Below are 13,255 nucleotides of genomic sequence, written 5' to 3' on the forward strand. Positions count from 1 at the left end.
TCTGATGATAATCTAATTTTCTTTTCCTTGAAAGTCACATGCTTTTTTCCCCTAGATGTCAGAGAATTTTAATTTTCCTTTTAAGACCAATAATTTTACTCGAATATGTTGGGGTCTTGGTTGTTCTAGGTCAATAATTACAGCTATGTGATATGTTCTTTCAGTATGCAGTTTTAAGTCTTTTTTATTTTTAGGAAAATTTTGTTTGTTGCTGTTTGTTTTCATTTTTAATCTGTAGGGTATAGCATTTGTTCTATGTCCTTGCTTTGATTTTCTCCCTTAAGCATTCCTATTACCCATGTGTTTGATCTCCTTTACCTTTCTTCCTTCCTTTTTCTCATTTCTTGTTGATTTTAATTTTATCTTCCTTTTTACTTTCTATTTTTCTTCAGCTGCATTGACTTGTTCATGTATTCTTTGTAGTTTCGCCTTCATTTCTGAAATGATTTCTTCCTTTTGATTCTTGTTCTTTACTGAATTCTGTCACCTCATTTCTGAATTTTTCTAATTATGATTTAAATTGGACTTTTTTTGGTGTGTGTGTGGTTTCTTTTCTTTTCAAGTAGGCTCCATAGTCATTGTGGAGCTCAATGAGGGGCTTGAACTCACCACCCCGAAATCAAGACCTGAACTGAGATCAGAGTTGGGTGCTTGACCGACTGAGCTAGCCAGGCGCCCCTGTGTGTGTGTTTTCTGTCATTTTCTTCATGCTCTTCATTTTGAAGTCGTAGCTTATGATTTTTACCTGTCTTGTAGGCAGGTCTTTTGGGCAAATGCTTTCATTGTCTTCGGGGATATTATTCTGCTCCTTATTCTCTTTTTTCTTAGAGTAATTTTGGGTGGGATTTGACCTTGATACTATTCTCTTTCTTCTTTTTGTGTGAAATTAGTTTTCCTGGATTAAAAAAAAAAAAAAGATGGAGCTCCGGAAAGCTTTTCTAATTTCATAGAGCTCCCTCTTCTGTTGTTTTTGTGTAGTGTTCAAAAACATGGTGGCTTGCTTTCTGGGATTTTTCTGGCACAGTTCCCCTCCCCCATTTATGTCTCGTCTGTTTATTTTTATGCCATATTTGGGACATACATATACTAAAAAATTATTCATTGTTTATCTGAAATTCAAATTTAATTGGGAATTCTGCATTTTCATTTGCCAAATCTGGCAAGTCCAAGCCTCAGTTATGAATATTTTCCATGTGCTTTGTTTTTACTAGCTGGTTGTTCTGCTGTTCTTATGTGGAGATTTGTAGAGATTGAATAACTTTGCTGGTGGTGGTGTGGCCACCTTCCCAGAATCCATCCCATAATTTTCTTTTTTTTTTTAAAGATTTTATTTTATTTATTCAACAGAGATAGAGACAGCCAGCGAGAGAGGGAACACAAGCAGGGGGAGTGGGAGAGGAAGAAGCAGGCTCATAAAGGAGGAGCCTGACTGGGGCTCGATCCCATAACGCCGGGATCACGCCCTGAGCCGAAGGCAGACGCCTAACCGCTGTGCCACCCAGGCGCCCCAATCCCATAATTTTCAAATGTAGTCAGTCTTCTCTCTTTTCTTCTTCCCTGTTCGGTATAGTCTTTCCTTCACTCACACACGTATCACTCCATATCTCCCCAGATAACCGATGTTCTAAACCTGGTGTATATTTATTGTATGGTTTTTATTATATTCATATTAATAATATACACATATGCATTATATATAAAGATTTTGTTTATTTATTTGTCAGAGAGAGAGAGTACAAGCAGGGGGAGCTGCAGGCAGAGGGAGGAGCAGCCTCCCTGCTGAGCAAGGAGCCTGATGCGGGACTCGACCTCAGGACTCTACCTCAGGACTCTGGGATTATGATCTGAGCCAAAGGCAGATGCTTAACCGACTGAGCCACCAAGGCATTCCTCTTTTAGTTTTCTAAACAAAAAACAAGATCACATAATATACATTTGTCTTTATCTTGCTTTTCTCAGTCAAAATCATCCTGAGGAAATCCCTCCCAGTCACCTTATAGAACTCTATTTCTTTTTGTAATAATAGCACTCGGAAATCTACACGGACTGTAATGAATTCAACCATGTTCTTAGTGTTGGGTCTTCACTTTGCTTATGGATTTTTGTTGCTTACAAAAGTACCTGTAATAAACATTCTTACACAGAGCTTTACATGTGAGTGCTTTTGTTTCTGTGAGATAGACTTCCAGGAGTATATTTGCTGGGTAAAAATTGTTTCTGATTGTTGCAGGAATGAAGATTGAGTCATTCAATATCTATTGCCTCCCACTTCTAGCTTGCTTTCCCATAAATGAGAGGATGGAAAATTAAAACCAAAAAATCCCAGGCTTTGAACAATTCATCCAAGTAAATACGTCTGTGCAGCATTAGATGCTAGAAGTGAGCAATACGGGAAGTAGCCATACATAGCAGGCTGTGGAAGCATTTGATTCTTTTGGGGGAAGCTGTATTAGAGATCCTTCTTGCTCTCTTGTCCCTAGCCTCATACATGTCTATAAAAGGTAGCTGTAGGCTTTCCATTGGGACCTTCCATGGTGAAGTCGGGTGTTTCTCCTGGCTCCATTATCACCCAAAATTTCTTATCTATTCTTATAGATAATGTTCTACAATAAATCTCTCTCCATTGAAACATGCTGGAGTATATTCTGTTGGCTAAAACAAATATTTCTGACCAGTGCTGGCTGTGATTGCAGGCTACAGTACCTTAATAAGATGGAAAGGAGGGATTGGTTATCTGACCTGGTTGTTGTTGAAAGCTGTGATGATCTGTTTAACATCAGAAGATGGGTTGCTGGCATGGTGCCTGGTACACGTGGTGAGCAATTACTTTAACTATCATCTGTGGTTACCAGGAGTGAAATCCATATTGAAGACAATGCCTTAGTGATCAAAGTGGTTACTGTGATAGGCCATGTGAAGGGCATATGGAATATAAAGGGTGTGGCTTAGTCTGGCTATTTTTAACTGTGCTTAAAGAAAGAAAAAGAAAGTCTCAGGGTTTTAAATTCTTGCCTCAAGGTGTGGTTAGACAGCCAGGGAGTTCCCATGACTGCCCTAAAAGAATCTCTTCATGTGGTCCCACGTGGCTGAGGTTAACTGGGTTTCTGGATGAACATAGGTTGAACCCATAGTCTTGTCTAATCTTTTAGGTAAAAGTTAGGGCATAGAATGGGAAAGAGTGGTAACATGAAATTTGGCATGGGGAAATTTGGGATCTGGCTGATACCAAGTACCTCAAACCTCACTGAGCCTATCTTGATAGCAGAAGAATACCATCTCCTTGCCTTTGTCTGATGTTTGAAGCCCTTCTTATGACCTCACATGAGACAGTTTCCTTGCAGGTGGATGCCAATTCTCCTCATACCCCTTCCACCCCTCTCATTACATCCAGACATAGGAGTCATGTTGTCTTATGTCCCAAGGGGCCAATTAATTCAGACGTTAATTAGTAAAAGAATTGCAACATTTTGCTAATTTATTTTAATAGGACATGGATAATATATGTGGACATGGAATTCGAGAGATTAGGGACACAATTTTACTTTGGCCTAAATTTGCTTAGTTTTAGAGGATCTAGCTGCTTGGTCAGCTGTTGGAAGTCTGGTGTGACGTATGATATATGAAGTTGAGATACCAGAGACTCTTTGATATGATATAGAAAAATCCAAAGACTTTAGTAGTTTGGAAGTTTTGAGTAGATTTATTAAATGTGTATTTATCATTCACTCACCCCTTTCCTGAGCCAAGAAGGCTCAGAGAACATTCCCTCCATTATGGCATAGAAAAATATACTGGTGAGAAGAGCCCTATATTTTTACAAAATACAAAGAGTTGTCCTCTGTAGACTGAGGATGAGGGGGGATATTCTGATACTGAAATGTACTCCTTGATTTCAATGGAGATAATCATAGCAGAATGGTGGAGGCCATAGAGTGGCGAATACCCAAAAGAGAAAGTTGAGCATGGCTACCATAAAAGGCAGCAGGGCTAGACTGGTAAGCAGAATAGTTTGACCTATAGGAAATTTTGATGGTGGCTAACACGAGATACTCAGGGCCAAAACAGACAGCCCACTGAAGTTCTACTTAAACCATGTAACTGGGGGAAAAAAAACTTTAGTTGTACAAAAAGAATCCTGACTTATGCCATCACAATGAGGAGTCATGACCTCTTAACCTTTTTCCATTTCTGAGTCAGTTCAATGTCCTAGGGCCCCTTGATGGAAGGAGAGATCAGGAATTCTTGAGGAAGGACCCTGTGATAACTCTTATTCCTAGACTTCCCTCGAAGAGACTTGTGCCTATTTACCATGGTAACTTAGCCTGGGGAAAGAGAAATATATCCAGACCTCCCAGGAATTATTATTTACTGGCTCTGAGCTAGAATTAATCCCCAGGGAACCTGAATTCCACTGTGGTCCTCCAGTCAGGGTGGAGCTTACAAGAGCTAGGAGATGAAGGTTTGGCTACTATTCTACTCATAGGGGTCCAGTGGATCTTCAAATCCACCCTGTGTTTATTTTCCTAGTTCTTGAGTTTATAGCTGGAGCAGAAATATTCAGCTACTGGTAAAAGAATATACACATTCATTGCTCTCTGACCCATGATATCCTGTCTATTATGGTAGAAAGGACCCAATGGAAGTTCTTGGAGATTGCCTTCCCTATCCAAATGATAAACTAAAGACAATATCGCATTATTTGGGGGGAATTTCTGTAATCAGGCACCATCAAAGACTTGAAATGTTTATAAGTGATGACACTTACCTCATCACTTCACTCATCTGTTCGAAGTGTGTCTTGGATAATGTTATTGGATGATATAAGCTTAATCAAGTGGTAACTTCAATTGTAGATGCTGATTCAAATGTGATCTCTTTACTGGAGGAAAAATCAAGTTGGCCCCTAGTACCTGGTAGGCTGCTATTGATCTTTTTTCTGTCGCTCAATAAGCAGACTAGGAGAGGAAATTGCTTTCACCTGGAAGGTCAGTTGTGTATTCTCCCAGCTCACCGTTACTTCAGTTTAGCATTGGATCATAATTTGGCCTTTATCATTACTCACCATCCTGTTAGATATTGTTCTGATCCAATAAATTGATGACATTCATTCTGATAGGACTAGGGAGCAGGATGTAGCAGTTTTCCTCAATTCTCTGATAAAATATATACATACTAGAAAGTGGCTGTGAAATCCTACAAAAATTCCGAGATATCACTTCAAGGAAGTGTTTGGGGATCCAGTGGCCTGGGGAATGTGGAGAGGTTACCCTGAAAATAAAAAAAATAAACAGCCAAGAAAACAAACAACAACAACAACAACAACAACAACAACAACAAAAACAACCCATCTTGCATCTGTACCTTTAAGAAAAAGGTATGATATATAGCAGATCATTCTGGATATTTGAGACAACATATGCCATACTTACTGAATAATCTGTATGCCAACCCGTTGACAAAGTAACCTGGAAGGGTTACATGCTTTGAGTCAAGCCCAGAATAAGAAAAAACTTCAGCTTGTTGGAACTGCTCTGGCATTTAGCTCTTATGACCCAAAGTATCCAGTGGTGCTTGAAGTATCTGTGGCTGATTGCAATGCCTATAAAGTTTGTGAAAAGCCCAGGTAGAGAAGTCAGTGAGTTGAGATAGAAACTTTGTACTCACAAGAGTAGAAATGTATTGCATATTCCAAATTACCCTCACTGGTTTATCATATAAATTTATTTTATATGTATACACACACAGAAAAACATATGCACATATAGAACAGAATTTGTCTACATATGCCACATATTAACTTTTGTAATCCCTTTTTCTGATTATAAAAGCACCATGAAAATGAAGCTATTAGTGGATTAATTTAACCATAAGTGGCAATGACTCATCCTAAGGGAGAGTTTGCCACCAGGAGTCAACTGCAGGTTATAGTCAGCTTCCAGAAGCCAGCTGGGAAAGGAAATTAAAGGTTCTCCACTAGGCAGACATCTTTATCAGCTCCAGTGAAACCGATTTAATTCTGAAGTTCTATTCCGAACCTTTTGATCAGCGAATTCAAGGCAATCTCCATTGATTACTTTCAATAATGTTTACCAAGCACCACCTTATATGCCAGATGCTGTTTTAGGCACTAGGCACAGAGTGCTGTGCAAAACAGATAAAATCCATTCTCTCGTGCAGCGTGTATCCTAGTGGGAGGAGACAATAAGCAAACACACAAACTTTGAGTGGTAATAAGTTTAAGAAGTAAAATAAAGCATTGGTGAGTACACCAGGTTATTGAAGAAGGGTTCTCTAATAAAGCAAGCAGACTCTGTAAGTGTGTTCCAGGCAATAGGAACAGCAGATGCAAGGGCTCTGAGGTGGGAGTGGCCTTGGGTATTGAAGAGCAGTGAGGATGCCAGCGTGGCTCAAGTGGGTGAGCAAGAGGGATGGGCAGGAGTTTAGATCTGGAGGTATCTGGGCAGGGGCCCGGCTCTTGTAGACCATGGTTAGGACTTTGGATTTCATTCCGAGTGAGACTGAAAGTCCTTGCAGGACTTTGAATAAAGACATGAAATACTCTGATTAATTATTTAACTGGATCGATCACTCTTGTTCCCCTGTAGAGAATGGTCTATCATGGAAACTAGTTCCATATCTTTAAGTTTCATCATCAGCCACATACAAGAATGCAAGCTCTTTTAATTTCCCCTTGCTGCAGGGCTTTCATCTGCATATTTCTGCAAGTCTTCTTTGGCTAGGGGTGCCTGGGTGGCTCAGTTGTTTAAGCATTTGCCTTCAGCTCAGGTCATGATCCAAGGGTCCCGGGATCGAGCTCCGCATCAGGCTCCCTGCTCAGGAGTGCCTGCTTCTCCCTCTCCCTCTGCCACTCCCCCTGCTTGTGCTCTCTCATTCTCAAATAAAAAATTTTAAAAAAAAATTTTTTAAGTCTTCTTTAGCTCGTCCTTCAATGCTGACCTCCTTCCTCCAAACCTGTGCTAAAATTGTAGACAAACTTCCCTGTCCCCACAGCCTCTTACCTCAACCCATCCTTAACCACACCTAGCTTGCTCCTGAGGATACAGCTGTCCTTGTGGCTTCTGCGAGGGAAGTTGATGGTTTCCTATGTTCCACTTACAACAGGGCTAGGACTTGTGCTGTGCCTGCTCCTACCGCCCCACTGGAAACTTCTAGACTGTATGGTTCAACAGGAAGAATCATGGACCACGTAGTCAGACAAATTGGGCTTAAAGCCACATTGCACCCCCTCTTACTGGCTGGGTTCTATTGGGAAAATGATTTAACTTATGTGAACCTTGATATCCTCATCTGTAAAATGCTTTGCTGAATTGTTGTGAAGATTAGAAGAGGCAATAATTATAAAATACCCATCATAGTGCCTGGTGCTCAAGAAGCCTTGGTCTTCCCTTCCTTCCTGTCCCCTTCCCTCCCCTCCTCTTTAAAAAAGATTTTATTTATTTATTTATTTGACAGAGAAAGACAGAGAGAGTGCACAAGCAGGGGGAGCAGCAGGCAGAGGGAGAGGGAGAAGCAGGCTCCCCGCTGAGCAGAGAGCCCAACATGGGGCTCAATCCCACGACCCTGGGATCATGATCTGAGCCAAAGGCTTAGCTGACTGAGCCACCCAGGAGCAATCGCCCCTCCTTTTTAAAAAATATTTTGTTTATTTATTTGAGAGAGAGAGAGAGTGGGAGGGAGAGGGAGAGAGAATCTGAAGCCAACCCCATGCTGAGTGCAGAGCCCAATGTGGGGCTCAATCCCACAACGTTGAGATCATGACCTGAGCTGAAACCAAGAGTCAGACGCTTAACTGACTGAGCCACCCAGGCGCTGCTGTCCCTCCCCCCCACTTTTTTAAAGACTTATTTATTTATTTGGGAGAGAGAGAAAGAGAAAGAATGATCATGAGCAGGGGAGGGTTAGAAGGAGAGGGAGAGAGAGAATCCCAAGCAGACTCCCTGCTGAGCACAGAGCCCAACACAGAGCTCTATCTCAAGACCCAGAGGTCATGACCTGGGCTGAGATCAAGACTCAGCTGCTCAACAGACTGAGCCGCTCAGGAGACCCCCTCCTGTCCCTTTGATGTCCACATGGCCCTCCTTGTGACTTATCAGGATAATGTGCAGAAAGAACGTTGCACCTGACTCACCTTCTTTCTCATTCAGCTCTGTTTCTATCCCAGGGGCTTTTAATAAACACATGGGGAGACTTGTTTCAGGGACTTTCTCCTGTAGCCACATCTTGGACCTTTACAACTGCAATATTTCGGTCTCCAGCCAAGACCTTCTATTTCTCCATTCATCCCTTTATTTGTCTAACCGTCTTGTGCACACAGTCTCTCAGTGCTTTTTCTCTGAGTCTGACAGCTGCATCTTGGGGCTCTCTACCTTCTCCCCTATTTGGCCTACACTTCCTTCTGTGGATCAGTGACAGGTTTTGGTTTCAAGCGCAGAAGCTGATGCTGGTTAACTTCAGTAAAAAAGGAATCTACTAGAAGGATATTGTGGGACGCATAGAACCAGTGGGAAAGCTGGAAACGAGGCTTCGAAAAGGGGTGGTATTGTATGTTAGGTTCATCATTCAGTAAATATTTATTTCCTGTCTTCCCTCAACCTCTATAGGAGAGATATGATGTCAAATTTAGCCATGCAATGTGCTTTGGGCAATGATGTGTGGGAGAAAGTGACAGTGTGACTGTGGCCTTAAGAGGCATTTGTGTTTCCATTCACCTTGGAGAGCTTCCTACCTTCCTCACGGAAGGAGCATTCTTTGAGAAACGGGCTGGTCCGCAAAGAAGGAGAGACTTGTGGACGAAAGTCGCCCCAGCCAACTCATACACCACTGACTGAAACAGGTATCTCCAGGCAACCAGCTGCTGCATGAGATTCCGTGATTTTTTTGTTACCTGCACTAAGTATGAGTAGCTGACCAAGAAAGGCAAGAACCAAGGAACCTGGAGAACAGAACCCATGACTGAGGTCATGCTATAAGTTCCATTGTCTGTTGCTACTGCTGAACTCTTTTTTAAAAAATTATTTATTTATTTATTTGAGAGAGAGGGAGCATGAGTGGGGAGAAGAGCAGAGAGAGAGGGAGAGAGAGAATCTCAAGCTGACATGTGCTTAGCATGGAGCCTGATGTGGGGCTCGATCCCATGACCCTGAGATCATAACCTGAGCCAAAATCGAGAGTTGGCTGCTTAACCGACTGAGCCATGCAGGTCCCCAAACCCAACCCATTTCTTTACCCTGCAGATCAGGGAGACAAGAACATCTTGAGATTTCTATCATTTTCTGGCTTTAATGTGCCTCTGAGCCATCGGGGTATCTTGTTCAAGTACAGGTTTGGTAGGTCTGAATGGGGCCAGAGAGTTCACATTTCTAAGTTCTCAGGTGATAGTCCCCAGACTATGCTTTTGAGTAGTACAGTTCTGAATTGTTTCTGTTTCACTCCCTTAGGAGTCAAAGTCACATATGGGAGCATCCTAGGCCACATGTCCATGCCTTGGCTGCTAGGGGGCAGGTTGGGGAAGATTTTCTATAGTGGGTGGGGAAGCACTGTACTGTCCTTGATATTTCAGAGAAAAGAAAGGAGTTGTTCTCAACCATTATGGTACATCAGCATTACTTGGGGGTCGGGGGTGTAAGTGCTAGTATAAAGATCAGATTCCTGGGCACCAACCCAGACTTCCTAAATCTTATTCCCTGGGTGATAGCAGCTAGGATTCTTCATAAAACATATACTTCAGGTGATTCTAATGAAGAAAGTCTGCAGACCACATTTTGATTAACATGAATAAGAACCAGGAAACATGAATTCAGTCAACTTCTTGCTCCACTTGCCTGAGTAAAAGATGTTTATTGATACCTGTCTTATTTTTTTAAAAAGATTTTATTTATTTATTTGACAGAGATAGAGACAGCCAGAGAGAGAGGGAACACAAGCAGGGGGAGTGGGAGAGGAAGAAGCAGGCTCCTAGCGGGGCTCAATCCCATAACGCCAGGATCACGCCCTGAGCCAAAGGCAGATGCTTAATCGCTGTGCCACCCAGGCGCCCCTATTGATACCTGTCTTTTCTCTCCTCTATGAGAAAGCCATACTTCTGTTTAAGGGTAATCCTTCCACTTGAATCCCCTGTCATCCTCTCTGCCTTTATCAATTATCTTTTTGTTTTCTAGCTTCAATGTCTTTCTTTCCTTTGGGTCAATCTTCTCAGCATAGTAATAAACTCAATAATCTTCCATATTAAAAAACAAAACAAAACTCTTGTCGTGGCTCCTTTCCTGTTCTAGCTACTACCTTTTCCTTTTTTTTTCTTTTCATGACCCAAATCATCCTTTCTACACTCAATGTCTCACCTTCCTCACCCCCAATCATTTCCCAACTGTTGTACCTGGAGTCTGTTCCCACCACTTCAGCAAAAATAATTTCTTGTGCAAGTTACCAATAATTCCTTAATGCCAATTTCATTAGATGTTTTTCAGTTCTTATTTTGTCTTTCTGTTGCATTTGATGCTTTTGGCCTCTTCATTCTTTTTTTTTTTTTTAAGATTTATTTATTTATTTATTAGACAGAGACAGCCAGCGAGAGAGGGAACACAAGCAGGGGGAGTGGGAGAGGAAGAAGCAGGCTCCTCGCGGAGGAGCCTGACGTGGGGCTCGATTCCGGAACACCAGGATCACACCCTGAGCCGAAGGCAGACGCTTAATGACTGTGCCACCCAGGCGCCCCTTGGCCTCTTCATTCTTAAAACTATAGTTGGCCCTTGAGGGGCACCTGGGCGGCTCAGTCGTTAAGCGTCTGCCTTTGGCTCAGGCCGTGATCCTGGCGTTATGGGATCGGGCCCCACATCAGGCTCATCTGCTGGAAGCCTGCTTCTTCCTCTCCCACTCCCCCTGCTTGTGTTCCCTCTCTCACTGGCTGTCTCTCTGTCAAATAAATTAAAAATCTTTTTAAAAAAACAAAACAAAACAAAACAAAAAGAAAAACAAAAAACTATAGTTGGCCCTTGAATAATGCGGGGGTTAGGGAAGCCTCCCCACCATGCAGTTGAAAATCCATGTAAGACTTGACTCCTCAAAAACTTAACTACTAATGGCCTACTGTTGATCAGAAGAAGCCTTACTGATAACCTAGTCAAATAACACATATTTTAGGGACGCCTGGGTGGCTCAGTTGGTTAAGTGTCCTGGGATCGAGTAACATATTGGGCTCCTTGCTCGGTGGGGAGCCTGCTTCTCCCTCTGCCTGCTCTGCCTGCCACTCCCCCTGCTTGTGCTCTATCTCTCTGTCTGATAAATAAATAAAATCTTAAGAAAAAATAACACATATTTCGTATGTTCTATGTATTATGTATTGTGTTCTTACAGTGAAGTAAGCTGGAGCATAGAAAGTGTTATCAAGAAAATCGTAAGGAGGGGCGCCTGGGTGGCACAGAGGTTAAGCACCTGCCTTCGGCTCAGGGCGTGATCCCGGTGTTATGGGATCGAGCCCCACATCAGGCTCCTCCGCTGGGAGCCTGCTTCTTCCTCTCCCACTCCCCCTGCTTGTGTCCTCTCTCGCTGGCTGTCTCTCTCTCTGTCAAATAAATAAATAAAATCTTTAAAAAAAAAAAAGAAAAAAGAAAATCGTAAGGAAGAGAAAGTACTTTTATAGTATTGTACTGTATTTACCCCCCAAAAATCCGTATATAACTGGATCTGTACGGTTCAGACCTGTGTTGTTTCAGAGTCAACTGTATTTGATTTCCCATACTCTGTATTACCGCTCTTGTATTCTCTTCCTATCTCTCTGGTAGTTAGTTTCTTCTCAATCTGTGCTCTCCTCTTCCTTCTCTGGAATGTGCATATTATTCAGCGTTCCATCCTTAGCCCATTTCTGTTTTATACGGAGTTGCAAATTTCTCTTAACACCTATGTGTTTGTTGTCAGCAACCCACATCTCCCTCTTCCCCAAGTCCCAGACCTGTATCTGCAACTGCTAACTGAACATCCTTAACTGGATATCTTTTAGGGAACTAAAGCTCAATATGCTAAGAATTGAACTCATGACCTTTCCCTAAAGACCTGCATGTGTCTACTTTTGTATTTCCTTCATCAGCTCTGCTGCCCAAACCAAAATGGGGGATTTACCTTACTCCATCCTCCTATCTCTCCTCCCCACGCCCAATCACCAGGTCCTATTGATGTCATCTCCATGTGGCTTTTGCATCTGTCCTCTCCTATATCCATGCCACTATCTGCATCCTGTCATTCATCATCTGAAGTACTGTTGTTATTTCCTTATTGATCTCCTTTTTTTCTACCAGGGCCATTCTCCACAGCATCCTGTGTTTTGGTTCCTAAGGAGAATGGGTGAAGAGATACAGGGACATATTGGTGTAACTCAAGGATACAGCCATTTGTTTAAAGGATGGTGTAGTTGAAGGAGAACTCCAGTTTGGTCTCTGGAGGGCTCAGAGTCAGGAGACATCAGTTTGTCTTTCAGACTGTCAACGTGGCATGTGGAAGCTGCTGAAAAGACTTATACATTTCAGCTGTTAAATTAGAAGCAGTAGCTAGGGGTTGAGAAAGACACACCAGAGTATTGTTTTCATTCCCTCTCCTTTTCTTTTCTTTCTTTTTAATTTTTTAAAATTTTATTTATTTATTTACTTGAGAAGAGAGAGAGAGCACAAGCAGAGGGAGCAGCAGAGAGGGAGAGAAAGAGAGGGAGAAGCAGGCTCCTGACTCAGGGCTCTATTCAGGACCCTGGGATCATGAGCTGAGCTGAAGTCAGACACTTAACGGACTGAGACACCCAGGCGCCCCCTTTCCTTTCTTTTTTAAAATTGTTTTTTCTTAAGTGGCATAGGGAGTCAAAAATAACAGTATGACAATAAGGGAGATCATATAGAGAAATCATTTTGTAGTTAATAAAGGTTGTCCAAAAACATAATAGGCAAGATTAGTGATAGGGTAGAGGATGCTGAAGAATCAGAAAATTAATCTTGTTTTGTTGTAATGGGCATAAGCTATCCATTTCTGTAGTCTGCAGCTTCTGGAGAATTCCCAAGAATCACAGTTTGAGGTCTTCCAATGAATTAGACATCCAGTATCCCAGAAAAAATGATGCATGTATTTTTAGTTGGATAATATGTATCCAGGATCAATGCCTTTGGAGTTTCACTGTGGTTTTGTTGTTGACAGTGCCTGATGAGGTTTTTCCGTTGAGGATCAAGGCAAATTTTTTTCTGAAGCTTTTTCAGAAGACCAA

This window comes from Ailuropoda melanoleuca, chromosome 4 (genome assembly GCF_002007445.2).
Source record: "Ailuropoda melanoleuca isolate Jingjing chromosome 4, ASM200744v2, whole genome shotgun sequence".
In the NCBI taxonomy this organism is placed as follows: Eukaryota; Metazoa; Chordata; class Mammalia; order Carnivora; family Ursidae; genus Ailuropoda; species Ailuropoda melanoleuca.